The 12620-nt window shown below is 46.9% G+C and overlaps 1 pseudogene; it reads left to right on the top strand.

Annotated features, from left to right (window-relative positions):
• The first annotated feature begins 11503 nt into the window (after window positions 1-11503).
• LOC114219770 (nmrA-like family domain-containing protein 1 pseudogene) lies at window positions 11504-12389 on the top strand (annotated as a pseudogene).
• Window positions 12390-12620: the final 231 nt, after the last annotated feature.

Here is a 12620-nt window from a genome sequence, read left to right as displayed (position 1 = left end):
ACTTCTAGAACTCATACAGGAATTCAGTAAAGTAGCAGGATATAAAATCCATGCACAGAAATCAGTGGCATTCCTATACACCAACAACAAGACGAAGAGAGACAAATCAAGGAGTCGATCCCCTTTACAATTGCACCCAAAACCATAAGGTACCTAGGAATAAATTTAACCAAAGAGGCAAAGGATCTGTACTCAGAAAACTATAAAATACTCAGGAAAGAAATTGAAGAAGACACAAAGAAATGGAAAAACGTTCCATGCTCATGGATTGGAAGAACAAACATTGTGAAGATGTCAGTGCTACCTAGAGCAATCTACACATTCAACGCAATCCCCATCAAAATACCATCCACCTTTTTCAAAGAAATGGAACAAATAATCCTAAAATTTGTATGGAACCAGAAGAGACCCCGAATAGCCAGAGGAATGTTGAAAAAGAAAAGCAAAGCTGGCGGCATCACAATTCCGGACTTCCAGCTCTATTACAAAGCTGTCATCATCAAGACAGTACGGTACTGGCACAAAAACAGACACATAGATCAATGGAACAGAATCGAGAGCCCAGAAATGGACCCTCAACTCTATGGTCAACTCATCTTCGACAAAGCAGGAAAGAATGTCCAACGGAAAAAAGTCTCTTCCACAAATGGTGTTGGGAAAATTGGACAGCTACATGCAGAAGAATGAAACTGGACCATTTCCCTACACCTCACACAAAAATAGACTCCAAATGGTTGAAAGACCTAAACGTGAGACAGGAGTCCATCAAAATCCTAAAGGGGAACACAGGTAGCAACCTCTTCGACCTCACCCGCAGCAACTTCTTCCTAGGAACATCGCCAAAGGCAAGGGAAGCAAGGGCAAAAATGAACTACTGGGATTTCATCAAGATAAAAAGCTTTTGCACAGCAAAAGAAACAGTCCACAAAACCAAACGACAACCGACAGAATGGGAGAAGATATTTGCAAATGACATATCAGATAAAGGGCTAGTATCCAAAATCTATAAAGAACTTATCAAACCCAACACCCAAAGAACAAATAATCCAATCAAGAAATGAGCAGAAGACATGAACAGACATTTTTCCAAAGAAGACGTCCAAATGGCCAACAGACCCATGAAAAAGTGCTCAACGTCACTCGGCATCAGGGAAATCCAAATCAAAACCTCCATGAGATACCACCTCACACCAGTCAGAATGGCTAAAATGAACAAGTCAGGAAAGGACAGATGTTGGCGGGGATGCGGAGAAAGGGGAACCCTCCTACACTGTTGGTGGGAATGCAAGCTGGTGCAACCGCTCTGGAAAACAGTATGGAGGTTCCTCAAATAGTTGAAAATAGAGCTATCACACGATCCAGCAATTGCACTACTGGGTATTTACCACAAAGATACAAATATAGGGATCCGAAGGGGTACGTGCACCCTAATGTTTATAGCAGCAATGTCCATAATAGCCAAACTGTGGAAAGAGCCAAGATGTCCATCGACAGATGAATGGATAAAGAAGAGGTGGTATATATCCACAATGGAATATTATGCAGCCATCGAAAGGAATGAGATCTTGCCATTTGCAATGACGTGGATGGAACTGGAGGGTGTTATGCCTAGTGAAAAAAGTCAGTCAGAAAGACATGTATCATATGACCTCACTGATATGAGGAATTCTTAATCTCAGGAAATAAACTGAGTGTTGCTGGAGTGGTGGGGGGTGGGAGGGATTGTGTGGCTGGGTGGTAGGCATTGGGGAGGGTATGTGCTATGGTGAGCGCTGTGAATTGTGCAAGACTGTTGAATCACAGATCTGTACTTCTGAAACAAATAATGTGACATATGTTAAGAAAAAAGAAAAAGAAGAAGATAGCAGGAGGGGAAGAATGAAGGGGAGTATGTCGGAGGGAGAGAGGAACCATGAGAGACGATGGACTCTGAGAAACAAACTGAGGGTTCTAGAGGGGAGGAGTGTAGGGGGATGGGTTAGCCTGGTGATGCGTATTAAAGAGGGCACATTCTGCGTGGAGCACTGGGTGTTATGCACAAACTATGAATCATGGAACACTACATCAAAAACTAATGATGTAATGTATGGTGATTAACATAACAATAAAAAATTTTTAAAAAAAGGAAGTGAAATTAGGGGGGCACCTGGGTGGTTCAGTCAGTTGAGCCTCTGACTCTTGATTTCGCCTCAAGTCCTGATCTCAGGACTGAGATCCGGCCCCATGCAGGGCTCCACACTCAGTGGGGAGTCTCCTTGGTATTCTCTCCCTCTCTCTGCCTCTCCCCATGCTCGCGTTCTTTCTCCAAATAAATAAAATAATCTTTGCAAAACAAGAAGGGAAATCAAAAGAGTTCAGTTAGTTCTGTGCAGTATTTCCACTGTTCTGGTAAGAATGAAAAACATATGCCTCTATGAGCTCCAAAACATGAATTGTGTTATGTTGGTCATTCTGCATGTTAATTAGACGCTTTTAAATTTGCATTTAAAACTGGTCATTGTACAATATAAAGAGGAATGGTTAAATTTGTGCAAATAATTTAATTTTGAAATTTTTCTTTACTTAGAAAGTCATTAAACAGCAAATAAAAAACACCATGACGAGTCAAGAGACTGAGCACGGAAGGGAAAAGCTTTATATTTTAGTACCATTAATGCCACGCTTTTCCTAATTTTGGTAAAAAGGACTCCAGATTTTCACTGTGCATTGGACCCTGCAAATTATGTAGCTAGGTCTAGTTCAGACACCTCCTTCCTCTGCACGAAAGTTGTCTTTGGTTCCTACCACTGCCCATTCAAAATAATTTGTTCTTTGCCTTTTACTTCTAATTATTTTTAAACTTGTGTTTAGCACTCTATTTTGCCCGTGCTGTTTGGAATTACGATGTAACTTCCCGGTAGCTACTGCTAGGAAGGTGTGATTTCCTCCAAATATCACCTGTGGGTCATCTACATCAGAATCACCAGAGAGTGGTTGGGGCTTGGGGCTCCCTAACAAGCTCTGCCTTAGGTGGGAGACCACTGATGTGGGGCACAGTGTCTCTAAGTGTGGTCTGAGGACCAGCAGCACCAGCCTCACCTGGGATCTTATTAAAACACAAATGTGTGGGCTCCCACCCCAGTGTCTGGGGCTGTGGCCCAGCTCTCTAGAGGGTTCTGCAGTCCAGGGACCACTGATGGTGCAGGCAGGAACATGAGCTCTGGGGCAGCTAGACCGGGGCTTGAACCTGGCTGAGTCATTTACTAACTGACTTTTGAACAAGTTCCCTCTCCCCAGGATAGGCTGAGAACCTGAAACCAGAAGAGAAAACTTGTAATACCTGCAAATGCCCTATAAAAAGTCTCTCTTTGTTTAGAAACCATACTTTCTGCCTTTGATGCTATTGTTGAAGAACAGAGAGAAATCTAATCTGAATGCATTGAGAGGGTTCTCATTAGGTATACACAGCCACCCCCGCCCCTCCCTCGGGATGCCCCAGGAGAGCAGGAGAAGGAATGGGGCTGGGTCTTCCTGCAGAGCTGGTTGTGGGAGGGGAGACCCTCTCAGAGGTCAGCACCCAAGGAGCCATGGAGGGAGCTGTTCCAGCTCAAAGGCACTGAAACCTCGGGAGGAAATTCATCATATCTGAACGCTGTGTGCACTGCATTTATTACGAGACAAACTGCAACTCTTTCAACTATTATCTCCCAGTACCTGGGAATTTCTATGTCCTTGTGACACAAGAGAAACTATAGTTTCACCCAGATTGGAGAGAGAACCCTAATTTTGATGAGCTGTTCGAACTTTTTTCAGCATTCGATTTAATCAAATGGTTAAAATCAAAACATAAGGAAGAAAGATACAGAAATCTGAAGCTCTGCATGGTCCTTCTATGACTGTTTATGTGTACAGGGGTGTGTGTGTGTAATTATGGGTTTATTGTTTTATTTGGCGATTACAATACCAAAGTAAAACGCCAGTATCAGTAATTTGATATTTATTTTTGCATAACATTGAAATACTAGTGTTGATCTGGGCATTTTTATGTTTTCTAAATGTATTCAGAGTTCATGAAATGAAAAGTAAAACGAAATACTTAATATGTAACAATTAAACAATTAAATATACTCTAAACTAGTAAAAATGTAGATTTTAAAAGTATGCATATTAAGAATACATTGATATTCCAAAATCACTTGTTAGCAATACAATTAATAGAGTAATACTCAAAAATGCTATACAGAAAGAAAAATGTTATCAACCATGAAAAGTTGCAAGTTAAATATTCCTGAGAAGTTAAGTTTACATCAAAAATACACAGCATCCTGATGAGAGTCTATTTGGGGACAGATTTTTCCAGCTATTGGTACACTGTAGGGGTGACAAAGGTGAAGTTAGTTATAAACTGGCTCCAAATAGTTCCCTCTGACTTAACATGTTCGCATGTTCTCTCTTGTTGACAACTCTGAGAAGGTGTTTCTGGCTTCTTCTTCTGCAGAAATCCCAATGTCTTTATCGACAGCAAGCTTTAGCTTTGCCTCAAAGACAACGTTGCCCCCATCCCTTTGACTCTTCCGGTCTCATCATGTGTGGACAGAGTATCTGACACAGACCTACCTGCATCAATTTCAGTTTTGTCAGGTTTATTTTCCACTTTCGCAGAAAGCCTTTGAACTAGAGTAAGAGATGTTCCTTGCAGTAGAAGCTTGACTTGCCTGGTTGATATTTTCATTCTCCTCTTGAGGATTATGGAGGCATAGATGAACGCTTTCTAAGTGAGTACAGTTTTGGTAGATTTGAAACTTTAATGCAGCAAATAACTCTTGGTATATCTCAAGTTGTAAAGAAGTCAGATTTCAGAATTAAATACATACATACACACACACATATATATATATTGCTCCAGGAAAAATACAAGTGTTTCTATACCTAAGAAACATGCACTGCAGTTATTTACATAGATAACATAATGATCACAACACGCTAGCTCACACACAAACACTAACTTACTTTTAGCAAAATTCTTGCTATTCACAGTCATTTCATGATGCTGTAGGTTCAGCAAGAGATGGGGGAAGAGAGTGCATCTTCTTCTGAAAGCGATGAAGTCCCATGATGTCTAGCCACAAAGACAGACTTGATTAGGGCATCACAAACTTTGAAAACTCCAACGCACCCACTTGGGACTCAGGCATGTGCTGAATGCTCACTGCAGCCCACCCTGGCCTTGGGGCAATGTACAGAAGGCCCATTGCAGGTAAAACACACTGGACGATTCTCCCACCGGCCCACTTGGAGCCCCTGTGCCGGCTGAGAAGTGGCCCAGCCCAGTAGAGTTCAAGTCAGCTCTGAGCCCTGAGGATTCTTGGTTCCGCTCACAGCCCGGCTCCCGACAGCCAGACTCAACCCACTTAGGGAACTATACAGGTTAAGTTAGGAGGCCAGCTGAGTCAGCAATACTCAGAGAGTGAGAAGACTAAGGTAGAGCTTTGTCAGGGGCTCCCGACAGGGCCTGCATCTGTTCCCCTGCCTCCATAAAGCAAACTTGAAGTTTTCAGTGACAACCCTCCACGGTTCTCCAGGCTCCTTTCCTTTTATTCAAATTCCCCATAGTGCTGAGCCCTGATGGCTGTCCACTCCAGCCTGGGCCGATTTTCAGTGGGTATCTGGCCAGCAAGGGACGGGTCCAGCATTTCTCTTTCCAGAGAGTCAAATCATCCAGGCTAATCTCTGGCAGCTGAGGAACCCTGGGAAGGTGCTTTTTCAGCAGATCAAATCAAAAGCAGATGGGAAGAGGAAGGTCATGGCTAAGAGGCCTGGCGATTCTCCATGACCCACTTTTTCTTGGGAGGCTGGAGCCCATCCAGACTTGCACACCTCCCTGACGCCCTGGCCTGCTTCCTGGTGGCCGTGTCTCTGTATGGGACTCTCAGGATTGAATTGTTGCCGTCTTGCGAATCTAAAACCACAGCAGGCAAATACACGGAAAAGAAATTGGAGTCCATTTGAAATGTCATTTGATGAACATTTGTGTGCATTTATATGTCAGGCATCCTATGAGAAGCTGGGATATAAAGACAAATAGAATAAAGATCTAAGCAACCAAGACGTTTGCGCTGCAGAAGTGTAAATATTCACACGGCAATGAATGCGACTGGCGTGTGGCTAAGACGTGAGCACTCAGACGGGAGGCAGGGAAGGTGACCTGAGCTGGGTCTTAGGAGGTAAGCAGACCTCGTCAGGTACTAATAGGGAAAAGCTCTCTGCTATGGACACAAGTAGGGAGTCAGAAAAACCATGGTTGTAGTCAGAAATCACCAGGAAGCACCAGGTGGCTGCCTGTACGATTTAAGCCGGTGAGGAACGACTTGAAACAAGGTAGGCTCTCTTACCAAGGGCAGGGGCCGTGTCTGTTCCCGATTTCTATCTGGAGTTAATCCAGAATGGAATCGCTAGATTCCCAGCCAGGGAGGGCAGGGACAGCTTATGGTTGTAGAGAGTTCAGTTAGCCAGTAGTACAAAAGAATGGGAGAAATGGAGGCAGAGAAGGAAGGCAAGGGCACCTTTGAAAAGGAAAAATGGTGGGGCGTCTGGGTGGCTCATTTGGTTGAGTGTCGGACTCTTGGTTTGGGCTCAGGTCACGATCTCAGGGGTTGTGAGATCGAGTCCCGGGCCAGGTTCCCTGTAAGTATAGAGTCTGCTTGAGATTCTCGCCCTCTGCCCCTCCCCTGCATGTGTGTGCACATTCTTTCTCTCACTCTCTCAAATAAAAAAAAAAAAAAATTTTATTTTAAGGAAGAATGGAAATGGGGTGGTGTGCTTAAGGGAGAAGAGTATTGAGAGTATTGTTTGGAGATGGCGGAGATCTGAACATGCTGTAGGCTGAAGGTCAGTTGCCATTGGTGATGGGGTGACTGTTGATACAGGAGAAAACAGAGAGAATCCAGAAGCAAGATTTGCACCCATGCCTGGCCCAGCATCCGATTCTCTTTCAAGTAACCAAACGCAGTGTGTCTGTGTCGGTCCTTTGGTAAAAGAACATGCTACATACTCATCGCTGGTATAACACCACAGTAATGTCAAGAGAGCAGAAGCCATTAGAGGAAGGCCTGCATTTCAGGGCAGATGGAATGACACCAACTAAAAGAGTCTACCAACAAAGACTAAGATGATAGATTAGACAAGATCACATAGAATAGTCAGGTTACCAGGAAACCAATGTGCTGTGAAGGGTGGTAGAGAGGGCGGGCAGGAAGGAGAGAGTTGAAAATCAAAGAGCGCAAAGCCGAAAATGACAGTTGGGGGGAGGATAAACAAGGACAGAGGGGTCCCTGCCTTGTGAAGGGAGAGTCATGACATGGGGTCTTCACCAGCTCACAAACGAATCCTGGGTTCCCCTACAGACTGGAAAGGCTGGGAATGAGACGCCGGCGGTAGCTCGTTGTGTAAGAGGCTGGAGGTCCGTGGGCCCTTTGGAAGTGGTTTGCAGCATCTCTGGGTCTCTTGGGTCACCCCATGGTAAGCTGGCTGTCCGTCTCTTCCACCTGGCTTACCAAGAGAGCTGTCCACAGAAGGCCTGGCCCTGAGATCCGTGGACACACCGGGATCTCCCTTCACCCTCAATCAATCCCCTCTTGTCTCCTCAATAATGAATAAACAGAGTGCTGTGTTCACGGGTTAAGGAGTGTTTACCTCTCCCCCAGTGACAGGTGGAGACAGGGATGAGCACAGCTGTCCTCACTTTCCAGACTCCCCCAGGAAGTGTGTTCAGAGCCCGGCTCAGTGCTGCTCAGATTTTAAGTTACATGAGAGTCACCTGGGAATCTTGCTGGAAATTCAGGCTCTGATTCAGCAGGCATGGTGTGTGGAGCCGAGATTCCTAATTTCTAATGAGGCCTCAGGTGATATCAGTGCCTCTGGCCCGTGAACCACATCTCGCATAAAAGGGCCTAGGAGCCGCCCCTCGCTCTGCTGGGGGAGACTCCGCGTAGAAGGTACGAGATGCCGGCTCTGCTTTACCGCTCCTCGGGATCGCCATGAAGCTGTCCCTGGCTCTGTTCAGCCCCACGTGGCCTTGGCATCAGGGTTTGTGACCGCAACCAATGGAGCCCGAGGCTCATGGAAATCTTTAAGCACGATTTCTCCTTCTTTTTTAACAGATGAAGGCGAAAGTTTCCTAGAAGGTTTATATTTAGGTTCTGCCCAAGGAGTGTTCTTTTTATCACCTGAATGTGTCACTTTAATTTGACAAACAGCAGGAGAGGCGAGACTGGCATTGAAAAATACTTATAACATTGGGCAATGCTTCACTTACTCTGGCACAGTGCATTCTTTTAGGAAGGAAGTTTTATTTTCCGTCCTGTCGTGTCAGTTTTGTTCAGCTCGACAAACACGCATTGAGTGTCTGTTTAGCAGGCAGTGTGCTGGGCGCTGAGCATACGGGGTAAAGGAGAAATGGTTGCTGTCACAGGGAACCCTCTGTGCTATGTGGGAGACAGACCAGCGGAGAAAGCATGTCTATGCAGTGCTGTTGGTGCAATGGTTGAGGGGAGTGTTGGGGGCACCTGTGAGGTCTCCTTAATCAGCCTGGAGGTCAAGGTAATGGAGTGCGGAAGCTTCCTCTGAATGGTTAAAACCTGACCTCAATTGAGAAGCACGAGTAGGGATTCAGTAGGTGAAGAAGCTTTAAAAAGGTGAGTTATTAATACTCTTCATTGGCTCTTCCTGGTTTTTCTCTTTGGCACCTAATGGAATAGTGTGCCCCATCCTCTTGAATTTAGTGTGGCCATACATTGTGCTTGAGCCGATGAAATGTGAAACGGATGGACGAATGTCACTTCTGGCTGGAAGCTTTATTTTCTTTTATTTTTTTAAAGATTTTATTTGACAGCGAGAGAGCGAACACAAGCAGGGGGAGTGGGAGAGGGAGAAGCAGGCCTCCCGCCGAGCAGGGAGCCCGATGCGGGGCTCGATCCCAGGACCCTGGGATCATGACCTGAGCCGAAGGCAGACGCTTAACGACTGAGCCACCCAGGCGCCCCTGGCTGGAAGCTTTAAATGCTAGGATGTGACTGATCATTTTCCCCCTTTACTGCTAAAGAAAACGGGGAAACCTACGTTAAGATGAAACTTCCATCTATCAAAGTTCTTGAATGACTACAATGAGCAAAAATAAATCTTTTTGGAAAGCCATGAAATTTCAGGAGTTGGTACCACAGCTATAAGCTAGTTTGTCCTGACTGACACAGAAGGGCATTCTGGGCAGGGAATTTTATTGATGAAGGCTCAGAGACCTTGAAGATCTTTGATCTGGAAAGTGCAAATGGTTAGTAACACCAGAGTAGGTGTCGGGGTGGGTGGGGATTGGGTGGTGCTTCACATCTCTTGGGTCTCAGGATCATAAAACCTTGGCTGATTGAAGTAAAAGCCTCACCAGGTGAGCTCTTGAGTTTCCTTCCTAACTGAAGACTTTGATTTTACAACATGGAATGCAGTTAATGATGGTTCCCTCTGGGAACACCTTTTGCCAAAATCCTGTACGTGGTTGGATTTCTTGTTCTAGAGAGGTACGGCTTTTTGGTTGGGTGTTTATTTGGTTTATCTTCAGTAGATAGTTGCTTGATGGCAGTAAACACTTTGGCTGTAATCCCAAGATCCTGTACAGTGCCTAGCAGTGTTAGAAATGTCTGAACAAAAGAAAACACCCAGGCTCTTCACGCGACCTATCTTGGGAACCTCCTCTGATTGTTTTGGCCTCCTCGGTCTCCCGGTCCATCTAAGTCATGCCTATGGCCAGTTCCCCTTTGGCCTCACTACTTGAGGGCGGTCAACCCCCGAGCCTTTGCCGCTTCCGTGCATTGAAGCCTGTGCTGCTGTGTTGCCTGAGTACCTGCTGAAAAGACAAAGTCCACTCAAGTCCATCTGGGAGACCGTCTTTTACTGATGGCTGATAAGGAGCCAGCAGATACATTCTCTTTCTCCAGTGGACTATTGCAAAGGCTAGCCTGGATGGAGGTGTCCCACATGGCGAAGCAGGTACCCTGCCGAGTGTTTGGCTGAATCTCTTCATGGCTCATGGGGAACCGTGTCCAGGTGGTAACACACCCCATTTCATGGCTTCTTAGCCTCGGTGCCTCAACTGTTTTCCTTTATTCTCACTGCCCCGGGCTCCAAGAAAGGACTGGCACGTCCTCTGGTTCAGACTTTTCTGAGGCACGTGGGCTGAAACAGTTGGTTTCAGAGGTGGTTCTAGAGAGCAGATCCTCAGCCTGAGCTGGGAAGTGTGACTGCCCACGGTCAGAAAGTGGTAGGATCGCATCGCTCGTAGGAAGTGAATTGTTAATAACTCCTCCTATTCAATGACCTTGCAAAGACTTGGTATGAAACAGTCTTGTGTTAAGAAGTTCTACCTGGAAACGCTTCCAAGTTGCCCTGGGATTTCTAAAATGATGAGTGTCTAAGTGAAAAATCAGTCCGGATATAAAACAAATCTGCGACAAGAATTCAACTGATACAGCCTTGTCTGAAGAACTAAGGGACGGGGGTGAGGACGGGAGTTTGCAGAAGAGTAGCTCGGGAAGCTCCTGCTATGGGGGAGGGGGCAGAGGTGTATGGCTGGGACCATACCCCGAACCTAGAGGACGTAACGCAGTGCAATTGTATAAATGCTGGTGGTTCCAAACTCCAGAAGTACCCCTTTTGCTGAGGGACCCCTTCCCAAGGCCTGGAAAGTAGACTGCCTCCCCTCAGTTGCCAACGCATCTTTCTTAGGGCATGAACTCTAAAATCCTGGCTTGGGTTCCCATTGGCAGCACCAAGCAGGCCACGGCAAGAAGCTGGCCATCCCCGATGCTCTGTGCCATGGACCGGAGCGTACCTAGCCTTGGGCTTTGTTCTCTCTAGTGGTTCCCATGAAAAGCGAGGGGAAGTTGGCATTGGGGTGAAGGGGGCAAAGGGCAAGTGCCTTGCAGCAAACAGGTCTGGGATGTGGCTGCTGGTGTTTGCACCCCCACGGCACTATCTGTAAAGCAGGAACACGGGTGCCCCTGTCGCAGTGGTGTGGGAGTGAGTGACCGAGGCTGTCACCGTTCCTCACTCCTGACGGTGCTTTCCCTGCAGGCGCCAAATGAGACTGCAATTACAGAGTGTATTGTTTGAAAGAGATTTATAGTTTCAAATGTTAATTAAACTCAGCTTCTAAAGTATTGCATGGTAAACACTCTCAGAAGAGCTCCCTTTTGAACAGATGGGAATGATTAAAAATCGATTTTCCTACCTGGGGTAGGGAGGTGGGGCTGGCGACGGGGGTGGGGGTCAGGTGAGGGGATGGGGTGTCATGCCTGAGGGGGAAGTGGGGTGGAGCCGACCGAGGGTCATAGAGCCCTGGTGTTCCCCACCCCTCCCAGCCAGTTGCCCATCGGGAACAGGTGGTACATGCGTGGGGTCATTCCAGGTCCCCATCATTGATCCCATGGGTCCCACATCCCCCAGTCCTCAGGGACCGTCCTTCCTCCTCTTAGTTTACATGGCGGACAAGAAACTGGTGGTGGTGGTTGGAGGCCCAGGTGCTCAGAGGCTCAGTGGCCCGGATGCTCCCGGAAGATGGGATGTTCAGGGTTGCCATGGTGATGTGGGACTCTGGGCCTAGGGCAGCAAAGAAGCTGAGGCTGCGGGCTGCAGAAGTGGTGCGGAGAGACCCGGATGACGACGCCAGCTTGCTGTGCAGGCCCTGACTGGGGCCCACGCTGCCTTCATCATGCCTGACTACTGGGGAAGTGGCAGCCAGGAGCGGGAGGTCAAGCCAGCGAAGCTGCTGGCTCATCTGGCCCAGTGCCTGGGCCTTCACTACGCGGTCTGCAGTGGCCTGGAGAACATCGAGAAGCTGACAGCTGGGCCACTTTGAGGGCAAAGGGGCGGTGGAGGAATATTTCCAGGACATCGGAGTTGCGGTGACCAGCATGCCGCCCTTCTGCTATTTCAAGAACCCCTTTTCCTTCTGCCCCAGAAAACCCCAGATGGAAAGAGCTGCTTGCTGAGCTTGCCCATGGGTGATGTGCCCATGGATGGCATATCTGGGACCCACCTGGGTCCTATGGTGCTCAGGCTGCTGAAGATGCCAGAAGAACACGTTAGAAAGAACGTCGGGCTCAGTACCTACAAGCACGTCATGCGAGAGGATGCTACCCTGCTCTCCCAGGAAGGCTGTGAGTGATGCCAAGACCAGCCCAGAGGACCCGGAATATGGCTTCCCTGCAGCCTGGGACCTGGCCAACACATTCCCTTTCTATGTCCTGGAACCTGAAGGTGACCTCGAGCTGACCCTGAGGTTCAATCCCAAGGCCAGGATGCTGGACCCATGGCTGGAGCAGCACAAAGGGAACTTTGCTGTGTTCGGACTTGGCCACCACTGAGCTCTGTCAGGGTGAAGGGGGGCGGTGCAGTCACAATGATCTGTTCTTGTGTTTAAGAAAAATAATTTTTTAAATATCACCGTGCTTACACACACAGAATGATTAAAAATCAACATGCATTATTTACCTATAACTGGTGTTTCAAAAATTTGGAAGCTCCCTCTCCGAAGTAGGTTGACCTTTCCTGCCTCTTTTATATTAATGATAAAATCTTTGTTCATAGAAAAACCT

This window comes from Eumetopias jubatus, unplaced genomic scaffold (genome assembly GCF_037043125.1).
Source record: "Eumetopias jubatus isolate StellerSeaLion01/CBP00866 unplaced genomic scaffold, mEumJub1_p1.0 scaffold_15, whole genome shotgun sequence".
In the NCBI taxonomy this organism is placed as follows: Eukaryota; Metazoa; Chordata; class Mammalia; order Carnivora; family Otariidae; genus Eumetopias; species Eumetopias jubatus.
This window is presented reverse-complemented; position numbering and strand designations above follow the sequence as displayed.